General features: G+C 39.7%; 1 long non-coding RNA gene across 1 annotated transcript in view; it reads right to left on the bottom strand.

Annotated features, from left to right (window-relative positions):
* The window catches only part of LOC105512668, an 83572-nt gene that overhangs the window by 2939 nt on the left and 60449 nt on the right, over positions 1–20184 (bottom strand). The window contains exons 2-3 of the long non-coding RNA XR_001001893.1: positions 9439–9484; positions 780–866 (exon numbers count right to left, since the gene is read on the bottom strand). This is a non-coding gene — a long non-coding RNA (uncharacterized LOC105512668). The remainder of the gene's footprint in view (positions 1–779; positions 867–9438; positions 9485–20184) is intronic.

The following is a 20184-nucleotide window of genomic DNA, read 5'->3' as shown; positions in this document are numbered from 1 at the left end:
TCCCAAGATTCGCCCCATCTTCAGTGCCTTACTGAACCTTTTTTTCTAAGACTGGTCTACCTCTTACCCTGAGGTAGAAGACTAAATGCTGGAGTGGCAGGAGGTGGTTGTACACATTAATTGGAAATGAAGTAGATGTTAGCTACATTACTTTAACAAACAAACAAACAAACAAAAAACAGAAAACAAGCTGAAAATTTAATGGTTTGTTTTTGGGACCCTATCAAAAAATGTGTCTGACTCAAAATAGCTGCATAAAAATGTCATAGACTATGAACTATTCAAAAACATTAAGAAAATCTTCTCCAGAGAAAGTAGTGGTATATTTATTTTTATAACTGTGAGCAATCAAGAGGATTAGTCCAATAGACACTAAAGATATTTGTGCCCAAAGAGAGTTCTCTACCTTATATTCATGTCTGTTCTATTCTGTTTATAAGAAAATGCGATAAGGCTGTAAAGATGGTACTTAAGGGGGCTATAAGAATTCACAGGAGAGAGTAAGGACCATGAAATAACCCAGCATTTCATCTCAGGCTCACAGAATGCCTGAAGAATTTAGTCAGTGAATTTAGTCAATATGCACATATATGAATATTGTATTCCCTTGCTTTGTGACTTTTATTGTAACTCAGCAACATAAGAACATAGAAAGGAAAGAGTAGAAAGTGAACTATATAGAAAATGTTTTCGCCTGTGAATTGCAGGTAGTATATGAAGGGCATGTTTGGAAAGAATGACATGTCAGCTAGAAGGGAAAAGACAGTGAATTTTATTACTCTGCTTTCATGGAGCCAGTCATGTTTTTCAGTGTTCCTACTGCAAGGTCAAAGGCAGCACCAGGATGGTCCTGCTGGGAGGCTTATCTATAAAGGAAAGGAGAAGAAAGGGGACTGGTGATGGGGGGAAGCATGCTATAGAAAACAAAGAAACAACCTTGCAAAAAAGCATCCCCTTCATAAAACCAAGGACAGCACCAATAAAGACTATTACTAGAAACCATTACTTCTATCTTACCATATATCTAGCCAAACAATAATAAGACTTCTTCATTAAAAATGCTTTTCTTGACCGGGCATGGTGGCATGCCCATAATCCCAGCACTTTGAAAGGTCTAGGTGAGTGTATCATTTGAGGTCGGAGTTCGAGACCAGCCTGGCCAAATGGTGGAACCCTGTGTCATGGTTAATACTGAATGTCAACTTGATTGGATTGAGGGATGCAAAGTATTGATCCTGGGTGTGTCTGTGAGGATGTTGCCAAAGGAAATTAACATTTGAGTCAGTGGGCTGGGAAAGGCAGACCCACCCTTAATCTGGGTGGGCACAATCTAATCAGCTGCCAGTGCAACTAGGATAAAAGAAGGCAGAAGAACATTAAAAGGCTAGCTCGCTTAGCTTCCCAACCTACATCTTTTTTCCATGCTGGATGCTTCCTGCCCTCAAACATCGAACTCCAGGTTCTTCAGCTTTGGGACTCAGACTACCTTCCTTGCTGCTCAGCTTGCAGATGGCTTATTGTGGGACCTTGTGATTGGGTGAGTTAATACTGCTTAATAACATATATATGTATCTCCTGTTATATATAGATATAGATATATAGATAGATAGATATCCTGTTAGTTCTATCCCTCTAGAAAACCCTGACTAATATAGATTTTGGTACCAAGAGTGGTTCCAGAGGAGCAGAATATTAAGGATGGATTTGGGGTTTATGGAGTTCACTGCTTAATATGATTAGACTCCAAAATGCTAAGGACTCTACTTCTAAAACTATGGAGAACACTGATAGTCCTTGCCATGAACTGTTTAGAGAATTATGCAAAATATATGCATTTGACACTCCTGATTCACTGCTCATGAGAGATAAGGAGTCTAATGACTCTATACATAATACCTTTGACCATATGTGAAGAACCAAGGAACATAATGAAGTTGTTTGGTTGCTCCTAAGTTCAGTGGACAAAGTGATGAAAGAAAATTATGAAGTTATGGAATCTAACTCCTGACTTCAGAAGCAGATACTGAGCGTCAAATCTGCCAAGATTGTCTTGAGTGAGTCTTATCTCCTGTAGAGAAAGAGCTGAAATTATGGAAAAACAGACACAAGTTCTTATCATGTGAGTGGCTGACTTGCAATGATAGGTGCATGCAGAGTCCCGCCAGGTGTCTCCTGTTAAGAGTGAGGGCATTGATTGGAAAATAACGGGCCCCTGCAACTTGGAATGGGAATGTGTGGTGGGGTCCTGATGAAACTGAGGACACTGAGCTTGTAAACTCTGATGAACCTTTTTTTGCCAGAAGAAACTGTTGCCACATCCCCAGTAGGGGCAACATCCCCTCCCCAACTCATGCTGCATCAGTCTTTCCACCTTTGTCTGAGGAGGTAAACCCTACGCTGCCTGAGGCAACAGTGATGGCCTCCCCGAGGCAGTTGCCAGGCAAGATAATGTTGATTCTCCTCAGGAGCCACCCCCAACACCCCTGTTTGCCTCTAGACCTATAACTAAAGTCCTAGCAGGCCCCTAGAGGTGAGGTTCAGAGTGTGATCCAGGAGGAGATGTGCTACACTTGGAAAGAACTGCTTGAGTTTTATAACTTATGTAAACAGAAATCTGGAGAACAGGCATGGGAATGGATATTAAGGGTGTGGTATAATGTTGGAAAAAATATAGTTGCATCAGGCTGAATTTATTGATTTGGGTCCACTAAGCAGGGATTTTGCATTTAATGTTGCAGCTTGGGGAGTTAAAAAAAGGTTCAATAGTTTATTTGCTTAGAGCTGAAATAGGATTAAAAGATGGCCTACTGTGAGCAAGTTGGAAATGTCTGATCTCCCTTGGTTTAATGTAGAGGAAAGGGATCTAAAGGCCTAGGGAGATTAGGATACTGAAGGTGATTAGTCACTTTAGACCTATTCATTTCAGTTGGGAGGGTCCAGAAGATATACCCTTGATCAATGCATTGCAAAATAGATTTGTGAGGGCAGTACCTGCATCTTTGAAGAGCCCTGTAATTACTCTTCTCTGTATGCCAGATCTAACAGTGAGAACTGCAGTCACTCAACTACAAAACTTAAATACAATGAGAATAATTGGATCCCAAGATGGCAGAGGCCAAGTGACGTCACCTAACCCTCAAAAGCAAGGTGGGTGTAGCTACTGTAATGGACAGCAGAGGCAAAGCAGCAATCAGAATAGTCTCACTTGTGTAGAGCTCTGACATTGGCTAATCACGGTGTTCCTAGAAGAGAAATTGATAGGAAGCCTACTGCATTCCTACTCAATTTATATAAGCAGAAAATTTCCAGGTGGAATAGACAAAAGACTAATTTGAATTATAAAAACAGAGAATCATGACCCCTCAATCAATTTCCAGACTTCAGCCAGTTTACAGGCTCAGAGCCCCCTGAATGAAGGGGAGGACAGGTACCCTTAAGGAAGGACCCCACCACACTACTGACAACTTATGTTAATTTTTCTCCCATCTTTCCTCAAATCGACCTCTGGCCTTTTACCAGGGTAACTGCACTGGGGAAAAAGAAATGATCAGACATTTTGGGAACTACTGGACACTGGCTCTGAGCTGAAGGTGATTCCAGTAGACCTAAGACGTCATAGTGGTCCTCCAGTTAAAGTAGAGGCTTAGGGAGGTCACGTAATTAATGGAGTTTTATCTCAGGTCCAACATACAGTGGATCCAGTGGGTCCCTGGACTCACCCTGTGGTCATTTCTCAAGTGCCAGAATGCATAATTGGCATAGACATACTTAGTAGCTGGCAGAACCCCCACATTGGCTCCCTGACTGGTAGGGTGAGGGCTATGATAATGGGAAAGCCCAAATGGAAGCCATTAGAGCTGCCTCTACCTAGAAAAATAGTAAATCAAAAACAATATCACATCCCTGCAGGGACTGCAGAGATTAGTGCCAGCATCAAAGTCTTGAAAGATGCAGGGGTGGTGATTCCCACCACATCACAATTCAGCTCTCCTATTTGGCCTGTGCAGAAGATAGATGGGTCTTGGAGAATGACAGTGGATTATTGTAAGCTTAATCAAGTGGTGACTACAACTGCAGCTGCTGTACCAGATGTGGTTTCATTGCTTGAGCAAATTAGCACATCTCCTGGTACCTGGTGTGCAGCCATTGACTTGGCAGATGCCTTTTTCTCCATTCCTGCCCATAAAGCCCACCAGAAGCAATTCGCCTTCAGCTGGTAAGGCCAGCAATATACCTTTTCTGTCCTACCTTAGGGGTATATCAACTCTCTGCCTTTGTGTCATAATCTTATTTGGAGAGCCCTTGATCACCTTTTGCTTCCACAAGGTATCACACTTGTCCATTACATTGATGACATTATGCTAATTGGATCCAGTGGGCAAGAAGTAACAAACACACTGGACTTATTGGTGAGACATTTGCATGCCAGAGGATGGGAAAAACATCTAACAAAAATTCAGACAGCTTCTACCTCAGTCAAATTTCTAGGGATCCAGTGGTGTGGGGCCTGTCAAGATATTCCTCCTAAGATGAAGGATAAGTTGCTGCATTTGGCCCCTCCTACAACCAAGAAAGAGGCACAACGCCTAGGGGGCCTATTTGGATTTTGGAGGCAACCCATTCCTCATTTGGGTGTGTTACTCTGGCCCATTTATCCAATGACCCGAAAGGCTGCCAGTTTTGAGTGGGGCCCAGAACAGGAGAAGGCTCGGCAACAGGTCCAGGCCGCTGTGCAAGCTGCTCTGCCGCTTGGGACATATGACCCAGCAGATCCAATGGTGCTTAAGGTGTCAGTGGCAGATAGGGGTGCTGTTTGGAATCTTTGGAAGGCCCTCATAGATGAATCATAGTGAAGGTTTCCAGAATTTTGAAGTAAGGCCCTGCCATCTTCTGTAGGTAACTACTCTCCTTATGAGTGACAGCTCTTGGCCTATTACTGGGTTTTGGTGGAAACTGAACGTTTGATGATGGGTCATCAAGTCATCATGTGACCAGAACTGCCTATCATGAACTGAGTGTTTTATGACCCATTTAGCTACAAAGTAGGTCAGGCATAGCAGCATTACATTATTAAATGGAAGTGGTATATATGTGATTGGGCTTGAGCAGGTCCTGAAAGCACAAGTAAGTTACATGAGAAAGTGGCTCAAATGCTCATGGTCTCCACTCCTGCCACCCTGCCTTCTCTCCCCCCTGCCTTCTCTCCCCCAGCCTGCACCAATGGCCTCATGGGGAGTTCTCTAGGATCAGTTGACAGAGGAAGAGAAGACTAGGGGTTTTTTTAAGAGCAGACACTTGGTTTTGCATGATACACAAGCACCACCTGAAAGTGGACAACTGCAGCACTACAGCCCCTTTCTAGGACATCCCTGAAGGATGGCAGTGAAGGGAAATCTTCCCAGTGAGCAGAACTTCAAGTAGTGCACCTACTTGTACACTTTGCGTGGAAGGAGAAATGGCCAGATTTGCAATTATATACTGATTCATGGGCTGTAGCCAATGGTCTGGCTAGATGGTCAGGGACTTGGAAGAAGTATGATTAGAAAATTGATGACAAAGAAATTTGAGAAAGGGGCATGTGGATAGACCTCTCTAAGTGATCAAAAACTGTGAAGATACTTGTATCCCATGTGAGTGCTCACCCATGGGTAACCTCAGCAGAGGAGGAGTTTAATAATCAAGTAGATAAGATGACCCGTTCTGTGGACACCACTCAGCCTCTTTCCCCAGTCACTCCTGTCATTGCCCAATGGGCCCATGAACAACATGGCCATGGCGGCAGATGTGGAGGTTACACATGGGCTCAGCAATATGGACCTCCACTCACCAAGGCTGCCGTGGCTATGGCCACTGCTGAGTGCCCAATTTGCCAGCAGTAGAGACCAACACTAAGCCCTCAATAAGGCATTATTCCTCGTGGTGATCAGCCAGATGCCTGGTAACAGGTTGATTATATTGAACCTCTTCCATCATTGAAAGGGCAGAGGTTTGTCCTCACTGGAATAGACACTTACTGTGGATATGGGTTTGCCTATCCTGCATGCAATGATTCTGCCAAGACTACTATCCGTGGGCTCATGGAATGCCTTATCCACTGTCATGGTATTGCTTCTGACCAAGGCACTCACTTTATGGCTAAAGAACTGCAGCAGTGGGCTCATGCTCATGGAATTCACTGGTCTTACCACGTTCCCCATTATCCTGAAGCAGCTGGATTGATAGAATGGTGGAATGCCCTGTTGAAGTCACAATTACAATGCCAACTAGGTGACAATACTTTGCAAGGGCTGGGGCAAAGTTCTCCAAAAGGCCATGTATGCTCTGAATCAGCATTCAATATACGGTACTGTTTCTCCCATAGCCAGGATTCATGGGTCCAGGAATCAAGGGGTGGAAATGGAAGTGGCACCACTTACCATCACCCCTAGTGATACACTAACAAAAATTTTGCTTCCTGTTTCTGTGACATTACGTTCTGCTGGCCTAGAGGTCTTAGTTCCAGTGGGAGAAATGTTGCCACCAGGAGACACACTGATTCCATTAAACTAGAAGTTAAGATTGCCACCTGGACACTTTGGACTCTTCCTACCTTTAAGTCCACAGGTTAAGAAGGGAGTTACAGTGTTGGCTGGGGTGATTGACTCAGACTATCAAGATGAAATCAGCCCACTACTCCACAACTCAGGTAAGGAAGAGTATGCATGGAATACAGGAGATCCCTTAGGGCTTAGTATTATCATGCTCTGTGATTTAGGTCAATGGGAAACTACAATAGCCCAATCCAGGTAGTTGGCCCAGACTATTCAGAAATGAAGGTTTGGGTCACTCCACCAAGAAAAAAACCATGACCTGTTATGGTGCTTGATGAAGGCAAAGGAAATACGAATGGGTAGTAGAAGAAGGTAAACATCAATGGCCCCGTGACCAGTTGCAGAAATGGAGACTGTAATTGTCATGAGTATTTCCTCCTTCTTTTGTTAAAAACATGTGTGTGCACGTATACACTTGTACTAAGAAAATAACTTCATTTTATTTCTTTTTTCCTTTATCATGTGACATAACATTTACTTCATATTAGCATTTGGGTGTCATTAATTTTATGTAATAGTATTTGGGTTGGGGATTGGTGCATTTCTGGTTATATGAAGGATAGTTGCATTATGCTAGGCATAATTATGACCTTATTATTGTTTTTATTTGAAGATTATGTATGATCTCAGGAAATGCGTATCAGTTAAAGTTGACAAGGGGTGGACTTGTGATAGTTAATACTGAGTGTCAACTTGATTGGATTGAGGGATGCAAAGGACTGATCCTGGGTGTGTCTGTGAGGATGTTGCCAAAGGAGATTAACATTTGAGTCAGCGGGCTGGGAAAGGCAGACCCACCCTTAATCTGGGTGGGCACCATCTAATCAGCTGCTATCACAGCTAGGATAAAAGCAGGCAGAAGAACGTGAAAAGGCGAGATTGGCTTAGCCTCCCAGGCTACATCTTTCTCCTAGGAAGCTGGATGCTTCCTGCCCTTGGGCATCAGACTCCAAGTTCTTCAGCTTGGGGACTCAGACGCGTTTCCTTGCTTCTTAGCTTGCAGATGGCCTACTGTGGGACCTTGAGATTGTGTTAGTTAATACTACTTAAGAATTCCCCTATATACATAAATATCTATCCTATTAGTTCTGTCCATCTAGAGAACCCTGACTAACCCCCCATCTCTACTAAAAATACAGAAAACATTAGCCGAGCATGGTGGTGTGTGCCTATAATCCCAGCTACTTGGGAGACTGAGGCTTGCTTGAACCCAGGAGGAGGAGGTTGTAGTGAGCTGAGATCACGCCACTGCATTCCAGCCTGGGTGACAGAGGGAGACTGTCTCAAAAAAAAAAAAAAAAAAAGTTTTTCTTACTTGAAACAAGTACAGTACTTTTAAAAAATTAATCACATATTTGTTTCAAATCAATTCATCAGCTTTTCCAAATATTGATATAATTATACTCTTTTCTCCAAAATATACAGGCAATCAAAATGCTGGAAAGGATCTAGGAATGTTAGAAATTCAATAACATGTAAACTGACCCTTAAGCACTATTTCCAATTGCTGAAACATAAATGTAAATTGCTAGTACTTTCCGATGGAATTTTTACCAAAGATAGAATCGATCTGTATTTGCACTGTCCAGTACAGTAGCCACTACTGGTTATTGAATACTTGAAATGTAGACAGTGCAACTATGTACTAAAATTTTAATTTTATTTAATTTTAGTTCATTTACATTTATATGGCCACATTGTGGCTGTTGGCTACAATATTGGATGGTGCATATCAGTCACCCCAGGATCTTATTAAAATGAAGATTCTAATTCAGTGGGTCTGCATTAGGGCCTCAGAGGCAGCATTCCTACCAAGTACCCACCTGGCAATGCCAATGCTGTGGGCGTGTATGGACTATACTCCCAGTGGCAAGAGCTTCAGTCAAGTGCAGTTAATCACCAATGACACTTTGCCGCTTTGGAACCATGTCACTCCCTTCCTGATTCTCAAAGGTGTTTCTTCTATTGTCAGGTGAACTTTGTCAGAGTATCGATTTTAAGCTTTAGAATATGTTCCTGAAATGCCTTCTTCTGCTGGTTCATGTTTACTTTATTAACCATTATAGACTTCTGGAGTAGTTTGAGCTGGCAGCATATTACACTCTTCTAGGGATCTTTTTCTGCTCATTTAAATCAATCTGGAACTGGGCTTCAGTATTTTTCAGAAGCTTCCCAGGTGATTCTAACACATAGTCCAATTTGTAAATTTCAAATCAGTGTATGTTTTATAGTCAAGAGCTCAAAACCTTAATAACCAAAGTAATATTAACACAGAGCATTGTTAATAAATTTATTGACATCCTGAATATTGACCTAGATTGGTCCACATTCCCTACTTTGACTCTTTTGAATCTAATCTGCTGTTTGCTTACACTGTGTAGACTGTTTTAAAATGCACTGGCCCCACCCTCTCAACAGCCCCACCAGTACTCCTACCTCATCACCAAGTGGAAAAAGTAAAGAGGGTACCAAGACTTTAATGTTAAGAGATTTTAGATCTCTAGCTTATTTTTGCTCTAGGGAAAAAGCACCAAAATCATAAGGTTTTCTATTTAAGCATAGGTTGAGCATCCCTAATCAGAAAATCTGAAATCTGAAATGCTCCAAAATCTGAAACTTTTGGAGTACCAACATGACACTCAAAGAAAAATCTCACTGGAGCATTTCAGATTCTGGATTTTCAGGTTAGAGATGCTCAACCAGTTAGTATAATACAAACATTTCAAAAAAAATCCAAGATCCAAAACACTTCTGGTCTCAAGCAGCTCGGATAAGGGATGCTCAACCTGTACTTTCTGAACAGGTAACTCTGGCAGAGTTTGCTTTTTGGCAGATGTCATCATCTTACCTAAACCAATGCATTGCCTTCTCTTCATCCTTCACTACACCAGCTCCTAGGTAAACAAAAGATATTATATTTTTTAAAATGGACTCAGTTAACTGCTGAATGCTAAGACTTAAAAGTCTACAGATATATTGGGTTGGTGCAAAGTTAATTGCAGTTTTTGCCATTACTTTTAGAACTCTAACCAGCAAACCTCTCCCCACCTCTTTTCCTCCAGTAGAATAGCACCAGAGACACAAAGTTACCTTACCTTTCAGGTATCTTTACCCAAAATGAGCATAAAAATGTGCCACATGGAAATGAAAGCTCTGGTAATACAGCCACATATAAAGGAGAGAGATCATGGCTCCCACTGTGGCCAGGAGCTGCACAAAAGAAAATGGAGACAGGAGGAAAAGCATGAGAATCTACTACTTCAGCTATGGTTCAGATATGAAAGAAATGAGTGTACTGTATGAGAAAAGCATTTCAGGATGAATTTCACATGATTTAAAGAGGAAGTATATCCTTCAATGGCCTCTGTTGGGCAAAACATCTTTATTGTCACTAGTCTTTTATTTTAAGACAGTCTTATATTACTTTTTCTAGGTGATACAAGATAACTGGATTGCATAATTAAATGAATTGGATGCTAACCAATAGGATCTTGGCAGTTTATAAAAGAAAAACAATTGAGGCAGAAACAAAAGCAGAAGTGAAAAAAAGAATGTATGTGTTTGTTGTTTGGGCGGGACACGGTGAGGGGCTGAGATTTGGAGCAGAGGCAGATTCCTGTCCTGCTCTGTCGCAGTCTGAAGAAGCCACAATCCTGGCACATTTTCCCAGTATCTCCAGCTGCTTCTAAAGAACTGACAGAACCTCAGCCTGCACTTACAGCTTCCTTCCTAAAAAGGTCTTGACAAGCTTGTGGGTCCACAGAAGACGAAGGAAGATGAGATCTCACAGCCCAAACCATAGCCTAAGCTGACAATATGAGGATACTTCCTGAAAGAACCATGGCCTTAGCAGGAGCTTTGTCATCATCCTTCTTAGCAGTTTGAGCATGCTATCTACTTCTCTTCAGGAAGCCCTCTTTTCCCATCATGAGAAGCTTGTACCTCAATGGATTGATGCCCAAAACAAGATCACATTGTCCAACCTAATCAGCATGGCCATTAGCATTTCCAGAGACTTGGCAGTCACCCTCTGAGATGTCAACTCATACAGCTATCCATGGCTGACAGGGAAATAAATTCTGTGGGGCAACTATGAAACACAGCAAGACTGCAAACTGCACTAGCACCATGGAAAGCTCAGTAGGCCCTAACCCATCGCCTGGGCATGCTTGGTTGGCTTTTAAGGAGGAGCTTGTAATCTGGAAAAAAATACAGTGGGAGCTGACCATTTTCCCTTTCAGGTGTGATGTATTTCTAAAAGAAGAAAGGAATGCTGCGTCTACCCCAAAAACCCAGGTCTCTAGTGCTGGCATGAAGGGTAGAGACCTATTATTGACTCCAAGACCAAACTTGAACTTGAAAATCGGTGATTATTGGTGGTTATACATAATCATGTATGACAAAGCCTGTATGACAGTCTCATGTTTATGTGTATATATATTAAATACTAATAGTATTCTTTGTATATTGTTGATTTTTTTTTTGTTTTTTGGTGTATGTTTGGTAGGACTGTTCTAATTTTTTTTCCTCCTCTAGAGTAATCTCTGGATTCTGTTTCATGAATACACTACAGCCTTTTACAGTAATTCTGTATGTTACAGGCTTTCATAGCAAATGGATACCTGCTTTTAAGACTCCTCAAATCTTTTCTGAAATTATTTAATTTATTCAGTATTTGTTTTGAATGTGTTTAACACTGTTCTGATCACTGTAGATAAAAAAACAAGCAAAATGTCCTGCTCTATTATAGCTACTATTATAATGAGGATAGAGAAGTGAGGAAACAGACAACTAGTAAAACACATGAGATATTGGATACAATAAATGCCATAGAAAAGCATAAAGACTAGAAAGACATTAGGGAATATCTGTGTTTCTCTCCCTCACACACATAGCTGGGGGAAGCAAGCTACCATGTTGTAAACAGCCTTATGGATGGGGCCACATGATAAAGAACTGATGTCTCCAACCAACAATCAGCAGGGCACCGGAGCCTGACAACAGCAAAGTGAGCTTGAAATCAGAACCTCCCTCAGTCAGGCCTTTCAGTGACTACAGCCCCAGCTGATAAATTGATTGCAGCCATACAAGAGAGCCTGGGGCCAGATGCCTGACCCACAGAAACCGTGAGATAATAAATGTATGTTTTACGCAACTAAGTTTCAAGTACTTTGTTACATAGCAACGGATAATGAACACAGGGCCTGCTGGCCATTTAAAGCACTTTGACTTTTACCCAGAGTAAAACAGAAAGGCACTGAAGGGTTTTAAGAGAGAAGTGATGTGATCTGGCATTTTTTAACAGAATTATTCTGGCCTCTGTGAAAATAGAGTGAAGGGAGGCAAGGGCAGAAACCAAAATAACAGTTAGGGAGCTATCGTGAAAATGCAAGCAATACTGAAGATATGATGGGCTCATGATCCATGGTGGGAATGGAGGCAATAGCAAAGCAATTCTGAAAACGCTCATATTAGATCTAAGCGCAACTGCTGTTTGGATGTGGGTGTGATAGAGATGGGAGAGTGTATACCTTTACTTTCTTCATTTGGGAGGCTTTCTTCATTTTCAATTTGTTTTGAAATTCTAATTTATTCTTTCAATTGGTGAATATTTATTAAAAGTCTACTATGCTGCTATGTCCCCTCCAAAATTCAGGTTGAAGCTTAATCCTCAATGCAACAGTATTAAGAGATGTGGACTTTGGGAAGTGATTAAGTCACGAAGGTCCTGCCCTTCTAAATGGCATTAGAACCATTATTAAAAAGGGCTCTAGGTTGAAGAGAGTCTTGCCTTTCCACCTTCTGCCATGTGACGACATGGCAACAAAGTGCCATCTTGGAAGCAGGGAACAGGCCTTACCACGCACCAATGCCAGTACCTTGATCTTGGACTTTTTAGCCTCCAGAACTGTCGGAAATAAATTTCTGTTGCTTATAAATTGCTCAGTCTATGGTATTTTGTTATAGCAGCACAAACAGATTAAGACATGTGCCTGTTATATAGTCTGTATGCTTTTAAGACAGTCCAATCTTTAGTTTCAAATATTTTTTTTTCTAACTTTAGTGGGAAGCCATTGGCACACTTTTAGCAGAGAAGAGACATATGATTTATGTTTTAGAAAATCTCTCTAGTTTTATATAGGGAATTAGCCATATGGGAGCAAGTGAAGAAGCAGGGAGACCAATTAGAAGATGACTGCAGTTGGGCGCAGTGGCACATGTTTGTAATCCCAGCTATTCTGGAGTCTAAGGAGGAAAGATGGTGGGAACTCAGAAGTTCAAGTCCAGTCTGGGCAACATAGCAAGACCCCACGTCTTGAAGGAAGGAAGGAAGAAAGGAAGAAAGGGAGGAAGCAAAAAAGGAAAAAAAGAAGGAAGGAAAGAAGGAAGAGAGAAGAAAGGAAAGAGTTGAAGACATTAAAAACTGTATTTCTTAATATCTGAGAAGGAATTTTCAACATGTAAATGAAGCAGACTAAGAAGAATCTTGACTGGGCACTGTGGCATGCCTGTATTCCCAGCATTTTGGGAGGCCAAGGCGGGAAGATCACTCGAGGCCAGGAATTTGAGACCAGCCTGAGCAACATAGTGACACCGCATCTACATAAAATAAAAAACATTAGCTGGGCAGGGTGGCACATGCCTGTAGTCCCAACTACTAGGCATCTGAGGCAGGAGGATCGCTTGAGCCCAGGAGTTCAAGACTGCAGTGAGCCACTGCACTCCAGCCTGGGCAACAGAGTAAACCCTGTCTCTAAAAATAAAAATACATAATAAATAAAAAGAACCCCAAGGTATAGGATTAGAATTAAAAGTATCAGCATCAAGTCAGGTATAAAATACACACACACATACATAAACACATACATAAATAAAAATAGTTACAATCATATGCTTGCATACATACATATGTACATGCATATATACATATATACATTTCCTAGCTCTTTCTACTGAAAACTCCCAATGCAATGACACCTCGGTAATGATGAACATGAGCTCCCAGATCATTGTTTCGTTCTTTTAATAAATGATATCCTTCATTAAAAGAAATCAAGGGTAGGCTGGGCGTGGTGGCTCACGCCAGTAATCTCAGCACTTTGGGAGGCCAAGGCAGGTGGATCACTTCAGGTCAGGAGTTCGAGACCAGCCTAGCCAACATGGTGAAATCCTGTCTCTACTAAAAACACAAAAAGTACCCGAGTGTGGTAGCACATGCCTGTAACCCCAGCTACTCAGGAGGCTGAGGCAGGAGAATCACTTGAACCCAAGAGGCAGAGGTTGCAGTGAATGGAGATCGTGCCACTGCACTCTAGCCTGGGTGACAGAGCAAGACTCTATCTCAAAAATAAATAAATAAATAAATAAAGGGTTCTTTAAGAAATAGCTAACCCCAGGGGACCCAGATCATTGTTTCATTCCTTTAATGAATATTATCCTTTATTAAAATAAATCAAGAGTCCTTTAAGAAATAGCTAGTTCATTTAATGGAATGAAAAAAGGTACCTGGAGCATTTTGTTATCTCTAAAAAACATATAAAATGAGTGATGGAGATATGTCAAAAGGATACAGAAGCCTACTTAACAGGGCTAAAACTGGTCAAATCTGGGATAATATCCACATCACGATAAATAATATTATCAAATGAAAACTCAGTAACTAAAACTGGAACCCATGAATCCATACTAACATAAATAATAAAGAAATGTGAGAATAGAAATTTATTTGTTATAGTAGAATGCCAACTAATAATTGTAGAAAGAAGCAAATAAGGAAGCAGCCATTTGGCAACCCTCAGTATGATGGTTGACTCAGGTGGAAATTGTCAATGAACGCTAATACTGATGTGGGAAACTCGATGAGAAACGGGATATTAGTGTAAAATCTTAGACGTCTTGCCTTCAAATGTTCATTGGTCTTAAAGAAAAATTGAGCCTTTAGAAATCTAGTAAATACTAACATAAATATGTGCCCAAGATCAAGCAGCAGAACAGATCAACATTGTGTGGTGCCTGCTGACATGAGGCACCAGGAAGAGCACAGCATCATTTCTGTGATATTCCTGCCACAAATGCATGACTTGTGTCTGGTCATGAGGCAACATCAGACAGACCCGTGTTTAGGGTTGTCCCATAGAATAAAAGGAATCCTTTCTTTAAAACCCAGGGACTTGAGAGAGAGTGAAACACTAAAATGTTCCAAATTGAAGGAATCTAAAGAGGCATGGCCACTAAATGTAATGCAATTTCCTGGATAGGATACTGGACCAAAAAGAGGAAGAAAACATTGTTGGGACAGTTGGCAAAATATGATCAAAGTTTGTGGATTCAATGGTGGTGTTCTATCAATGTCAATTTTCTTATTGGTAGCCAAGTATATTGTTACTATTATAGCAGAGTGTCCCAGTTTAGGGCATGTATATACTGAAGTATTTAGGGAGTAGAGGGACATCAGATAGGGGGAGAGAGAGAGAATCAATAAATATATATACATAGTAAAATGTTAAGTAATCATCCAAATAAAAAGGATTGCTTTGTTCAGGCCAGGCAAGGTGACTCACACCTGTAATCCCAGCACTATGGGAAGCTAAGGTAGGAATATTGCTGGAGGCCAGAAGTTTGAGAGCAACCTTAGCAACACAGTAAGACCCCATCTCTATAAAACATTAAAAATTGGCTGGGCATGATGGCACCAATTACTTGAGAGGATGAGAGAGGAGGATAGCTTGAGCTCAGGAGGTCTAGGTTTGAGGGACCCATGATCACTCCGTTTCACTTCAGCCTGGGTGACAGAGCAAGACCCTGTCTGGAAATAAAAAATAATTTTGTTCTATTCTGGCAACATTTCTATAGGTTTGAAACTAGTTTAATTTTTTACTTTAACAAGCAAATTGCAGTTCTTTAAATACACATATATATACATATATATATATATTATTGGTTTATAAAATCCATCTGCTAATTTCTTCTGTTCCTAAAGTTATAATTCATCTTGGCATATATATATATATATATATAGAGAGAGAGAGAGAGAGAGAGAGAGAGACCAATCGATAAAGAACAGCTAGGCAGTATTTCACAATCTGCATACCCAAATGGCAATACTGATAAAGAAATAAACACTGAATAGTTTTGTCACTGTCATCTATAATTTTATACCATCACCTCAAAGTGGTGGGTCTGAACCTTTCTCCAAAATAAAGTTATGGCCATTTTTCATTATTTTTTCTAATTAAAAAGCCTCAAAAAAAGTGGAAATAAGATATTTTTTAAAGCCTCTATTTTTTTTCTTATAAACAATAAAGATTACTTTTTTATATTTTCCCATCATTGTTTGACCCTTTGGCGTTTTTACACATGATCTTTTATCTAGGTTCATTGGCCAACGTCTTGTGAAAATATCAATCTTTTAAGAAATTGCTTTATCTTCTTTCTCTTTTTGATTGTTTACTTCTTAAAATAACTTATATAGCTTGTGGTATAGGAGGTAGATACTAAACAAACAATAAAATATGCAAGTAAAATTACAACTGAGATAAGTGCTAGGATCAAATCAGGGAGGTTCATGTCTTCATATCTTTGTATCAAAGAGCAAGGGTTAGCTTTTGGTAAGGTGAGGCTGAAGAGGGAGATAGAGGACAAAGTATGAAAAGACTTGACTAAATGCCATGCTAAAGATTTTGGTCTTCATACTCAGAGCAAATGAAAGTCTCTGGAAGGTTAATGTATGAAGGATAGGGAGGAAAGAAAAACATAATTTTGAGTTTCAAAACTATTCTGACCACAGTATAGAATTGCAGTCTCTAATGTGGAGTATGCAAGATGTTCCACTGGACAAGGAAAAAATGTTCGAACTTCTACAAACACATATTAAAAACTTAAGCTTCATTAATATTTATCCTAGGGATTCACTTAGTTAGTATGACAGGTGTCATGACTCATTTAGGGCAGGTGAGGTAATATTAGGAAAGGATGAGCATTCCACAGTGTTGACTTTCACATATTGGCTGTGCCTCTGTTTATGTATGCCAGGTTAAGTAGATTTATGGATATACTGCTAGTTTAACTGAAATAATCTTCATAAAATAGACATACTCTTAAAAAGTCTGCTGTAAAAAAAAAAAAAAAAACCCATGTGATGAAGTAATATTAACATTGTAAGGCGTGGCAATCAATAAACTTCCCTGGGTTTCTGATTTGCATGACTCCAGTCACCAGAATAAGAGAACTAGGTCTAGGCATATTACATTAAAGACAGTGCAGGGGCCCATGACTTTGATTTGGATCATATGGGGCTCAAAGAAAAACTGTAAAGCAGCCTGTTGGGTGTGAGTGTCTGGAATTTACAGATGTCTATACCAAACATTGAGTTGTGTAAGTAAAGGTGGTAATTTAGGATGTATAGGCTTTAATGAAATCTTAACTTTAAATATCAAAATTTCAATTTTTGAAAGTCTCAAATCTCTCTTGATCTGTCTTTCTTTATTGTCTATAATTAGAATTCTATATTTACTTTGATATTTTTAAAGTTTTTCTAAAGTTAAGGGCAAATGTTTTCAATCTTAGAAGTTTTTTTAACTTTTTAAAAATAAGTAAATGTATTAATGCCATTTTATATGGGTGTTGTTTAAAAGAGGCATTGAAATCAGCTCTTTCACTTTTTAAAGTATGAAACTTTCAAACATACAGAAAATGAATTAGATAGCTATGGACCCACCAGCCACATTTAACAGGTTTGTATTTTGACATATTTGCTTCAGATTTTTTCTTAAAGAAATAAAGCATTACAGAAATAGAAACGTTTCTACCCTCATCTCTTCCCTCCTCTCTTCCCAGGGGTAACTACTAAACCTGTACTAGAAGTTTGACATTCTAATGCATGTTTTTAAGGAAGAATGGGCTTAAGTTTTAGCTATATCAATATGGATAAATCTTTAAAATAAATGTTACGGTTAAAAAATGAAGTTGAATGATATTTTAGTAGTTCACGTGTTTAAATAAGAATAATAGTTAACCACAATAGCACTACCAAGGTTAACCAAAACATCACATTTCTTTATTCTTGGTTGGAATTTTTCAACCAGTATTGTATATGTATGTATCAACAATGAACAGAAGCCAGAGATTGTTTTTAAATTTGTAGTTTGCTTGGTAGAAGTCTATTAAAACATAAAATTCATTAACAGTAAAATTGTAAAGGATGCAAAGGGGTAGGTGTGGTGGCTCACACCTGTAATTCAAGCACTTTGAGAGGCTGAGTCAGCAGGATCACTTGAGCCCAGAAGTTGGAGACTAGTCTGGGCAACATAGCAAGATCCTGTCTCTACAAAAAAATATTAAAATTATCTGGTAATGGTACATGCCTGTAGTTCTAGCTACTCAGGAGGCTGAGGTAGGAGGACCACTTGAGTCTAGAAGGTTGAGGCTGCAGTGAGCCATGGTCATGCGACTGCACTCCACCCTAGGTGACAAGAGCGAGACTCTATATTAAAAAAAAAAAAAATCATATGCAATCCTAAGTGAAGTGATGAAAACACTGGGACAATTTCTGGTTTAGAACATATGCCTGGCTACACAAAATTTGAGTCCCTGATCATGGTTAGTTAAATCGCTAAACTTGAGGACATATTTTGCACTAAACTCTGGTTACAGAGATACACATATGACCTAAACCTTGCTTTCTAGCATTTCAAAGTTGTAGAGCAGAGATATAAACAAGTTGTGAAATAGCATGATAAGTATTTTAGTACAAGTGTGGAATGTATAAAGTTCCAAGGGAGTGGGGGCAGTATCTACCTGATTCTGCATTGTGGATTCTTTCAGGTTTTGCCACCAATACAACCAACACTTTTGGTGTAGAGAGCAGTTAACACATAATATTGCAATGCTCTTTTTCAACTGGTTTTTGAAGCACAGAGAAAAGCTCTGTCTTGAACATAGAGCACTGCTGTCCTTCTAAGTAGATCTTCAGGCCGGATGCGGTGGCTCACACTTGTAATCCCAGCACTTTGGGAGACTGAGGCAGGTGGATCACCTAAGGTCAGGAGTTCGAGACCAGCCTAACCAACATGGTGAAACCCCACCTCTACTAAAAATTTAAAAATTAGCCAAGAATGGTGGTGAGCGCCTGTAATCCTAGCTACTTGGGAGGCTGAGGCAGGAGAATCACTTGAACTCAGGAGGCGGAGGTTGCAGTAAGCCAAGATCATACTACTGCACTCCAGCCTGGGCAACAAGAGCAAAACTCCCTCTCAAAAGAAGAAAAAAAACAAAGTAGAGCTTTGACATAAGTAACTCCAGTTTCATGTCATAAATCAGCAAATAGATGAGTGCTCAGGTTTTGTGTATGGGAAGAAAATAATTTTTATATAAAAATGAAACAAATTACGAATGACCACTAAGGTCTCTTGTTCTTTATGTCTAAGATATATTTTATTTTACTTAATTATACATCAATTTTGTTCTCAATTATTAGTCTCAAATTACAAACTTTGATATACACAGTTCATTATATTTCAAATTAAACATCTGAAAACCTTAGTTCTCAATCACAGAAGCCCCTATTTGGGTATATCAGGGCACCAGAGAGTCTGGTGAACGTTTTGACTGAGTTCCAAACATTACAATTACATTAGCAAAGTGCTTACCCCTTGTCTCCTCTGAATCCCAATGCCTTGACCTATATCCCATTCCTAAAGGCCTCATTCTAAATTCACTCTTATTGTCACCTAGGAAGCAGTAGGCCAAATGAAAGAGAAGGATAGAGGAGATGGGAAAAGAGGGTTGGCTAAGGGAGGAAATGAAGGAAGAAAGAAGAAGAAAAGGAAAAGGATTTGAGTTAGAATGCCAACTCTGTCCTTATTTGTTTTTTTAATTAAAAAACATTTTGATATGTAATATTTGTACGTATTTATAGGACTCATGTGATTTTTTTAAAAAATGTTAAGGGTACAAGTGATATTTTGAAACATGCATACAATGTGTATTGTTATTTAATCTCTGGGGGTCAGTTTTCTCATCTGTAAAATGGGGGTAAAAATACTTCCCCATTCAGGTTTGTAAGAGTGAATAGACTATAAATAAATTATTTAGTTGAGTGCCTCACCACATTGTAGGCCCTTCAAAATAACTATTATTTATTGAGATTTTAATCTTTAAGCAGCCCAGAAGCATTAGTAGGCAAAATAATAATAATAATAATAATAAAAATAAGGAAAGTCTTTGGATGAAAGAAATTCATACTTAAAGATGGAATTGTTAATATGTGTCATACAGCAAATGGACTTGAATTCCTCTGCTTCTACCATTTACTGGTTGTGTGACTTTGGGCAGGTTGCTTAACCTCTGAGCTTCCTCTACCTCATTCTTCAAATGGGAATGATAATGTTAACAAGTTTATAGTATAAGATTTGAAAATTGAATGAGATAGTGTGCACAAAGCACTCAGCACAGGGCCTGCCACACAGTGAGGGCTCACATTAACTGCTCCACTTTGCAGTCTGGGCACACCACTCTGCACCTCAGAAACTCCAGCAATCTGTTCAACACCCGAGTTTGCTTTTCACAATTTCTTTTTTTTTTTTTTTTTTTTTTT

Source organism: Colobus angolensis, unplaced genomic scaffold, assembly GCF_000951035.1.
Source record: "Colobus angolensis palliatus isolate OR3802 unplaced genomic scaffold, Cang.pa_1.0 Scaffold217, whole genome shotgun sequence".
In the NCBI taxonomy this organism is placed as follows: Eukaryota; Metazoa; Chordata; class Mammalia; order Primates; family Cercopithecidae; genus Colobus; species Colobus angolensis.
The sequence above is the reverse complement of the archived record's forward strand: the minus strand, read 5'-3'. Positions and strand labels throughout refer to the sequence as shown.